Here is a 2,042-nt window from a genome sequence, read left to right as displayed (position 1 = left end):
ACTTGGGCAATAGGAGACACCAGCCTTCTCTTTTATTTTAAAATCAAACCATGGGGGCACTTGGCTGGCTCAGCCAGTGGAGCATGGGGGTCTTGATTTGGGGGGTTGTGGGTTTCACCCATATGTTGCGTGTAGCGATTACTTAGAAATAAAATCTTTTAAAAAGTCTGATTGTTGACATGTACTTCTCGATCATAACATATTTTAAAGGTTGGGGTGATAGTCAGGATATCAATCAGAACATTGGGGTTTTGCAAGGCTTATCTCGAAAGGCCATTCCTTTTCACAAAAGGGGGAAAAGGCAACGTGCTGATGGACACTCTTCTTAGATCTCATCTGAGAGAATGGAATGCTGGACAGGCTTTTCTGCTGTAAGAGGCAGTCACAGCTGCCACTTGCAAATGAGCTCTGCCAAGGTCGGTGACCAGGGGGTCAATTAGAGCATGACATTGCCAGGGACGTGCCCCAGCAGCAGGAACAGGCTGCAGGAACACTGGGTATTGGGTTTTCATAGGACAGTCGACAATAGAATGGGCCTTGGGAGGGGTTGTCCCCCTCTCTCCTCCCCTCTGCACTCTGCTTACAGGCCCCCTGGCTTCTGACTACACCACGTTACCTTGACCGCCCTTGAAGACCGCGTATCTTGAAGATCTTAATGGAATAGAAACTCCCTGAGCCTGGCATTAATCTTCTTTATAATACTTTTCATGGGAATCATACCTCACACTGACACATGAGTTGAAGTGGTAGAAAGAGCTAGAAGGTGAACTGGAATGCACAGTGCTGGTAGAGAAAAGGTCGCTGTGTTAGTGGAGTGGTATTATTTTGTGGAAGGCACATCTCTGGACTATTTTTAAATGATTTAAATGGTTTGTTTTCCCTGTTTTTCCTATATAAGGTGGCATCAGCTAGGTGAGCCCTCAAACGCCTGTACAGATTCATGAATTTAATTACCCATTTTACTTTTGAGGCTCTTGGCCTTACCCATGTTTTCATTTTTTTTTAATTTAAAGGAATTCTTGCTGTAGTAGTCTCTCTCTAATCGGTAGCTCTTCTTCCTCAAGGAGGGTCTACTGATGTGTCGTTGAGCCCTCCCTGGACTGGCACAAAAGCAGCTCATTAATGTTCTCTGTGTTATCATTAATTTACTAAGCATCTCTCAGCAGGTGGCAGGCGCTGCACTAGCTGCTAGGTGCTATGCAGGATAAATCTCTGTCATTTAGAATCTATAACATTCTAAACATGGTAGGACCCCTGGCATTATGGGCCAGAGAGGAGCTGAGCAACTAACCTACATGACAAATTAATAAGTACCTGAAGAATGCAAGCATCAGAATATACCACGTCAGGGAAAGTAGTCACCTAAGAAGATTAGGATGCTGGGAAGGCCCAGGTACTCCTTGAGATAGAGATGAGTCCCGGGGCTCTAAGGGCCACAAGATAACCACAGATCCCTTCTCACCACATCTCTAGCATGGGGGAAGTTTGCCTTCTGTTCTCAGGGACCATCTGTGCCCATCATTACTGCCAGCACCACAAGGACTGGGGATTTATTTTCTCCTTGCTAAAAAGTGGTATTCTTTGGTGAATTTCAAAGTTATTTTTTTTAATTTAAACCTATAATTTTGGAGTTGCAGAAGCAAAGCACGTTCCTTCTGGACACAATGTCAAGCTCTTGAGCTCTAGGGACAGAGAGATTTGGTTCCCATCATGGCTTGGATACTTAACTATCTTGAGCAAGTGTCTTAATTTCTCCAAGTCCCTGTCTCCACCTCTATAAAAATGGAGCTAATAGTACAACCTGCTTTATAAGATTGTGGGCGTTACATGAGGGTGTTTATGTTTATAAAACTCATGATACACTGCCCTACATGTAAAAATGAGTGACTTATACAGTTCCTGGCTTGTACCGAAACCACCGATTGTAGTTTCACCTGAGAAATGTAGATGCTTCTGAATTATTTCTTTTGTTGGATAGTGCTTTGAAATCTAAGACTGTGATTCTAGTTTGGTTATTTTATTTTTATGTGTGCATTTAATTG

The 2,042-nt window shown here is 43.2% G+C and overlaps 1 protein-coding gene across 20 annotated transcripts in view; it reads left to right on the top strand.

Moving 5' to 3' along the window:
- ABLIM1 (actin binding LIM protein 1) overlaps positions 1–2,042 on the top strand; it is a 293,495-nt gene that overhangs the window by 85,193 nt on the left and 206,260 nt on the right. The gene's annotated exons all lie outside the window — the stretch shown is intronic.

Source organism: Suricata suricatta, chromosome 2 (assembly GCF_006229205.1).
Source record: "Suricata suricatta isolate VVHF042 chromosome 2, meerkat_22Aug2017_6uvM2_HiC, whole genome shotgun sequence".
Lineage (NCBI taxonomy): Eukaryota > Metazoa > Chordata > Mammalia > Carnivora > Herpestidae > Suricata > Suricata suricatta.
The sequence above is the reverse complement of the archived record's forward strand: the minus strand, read 5'-3'. Positions and strand labels throughout refer to the sequence as shown.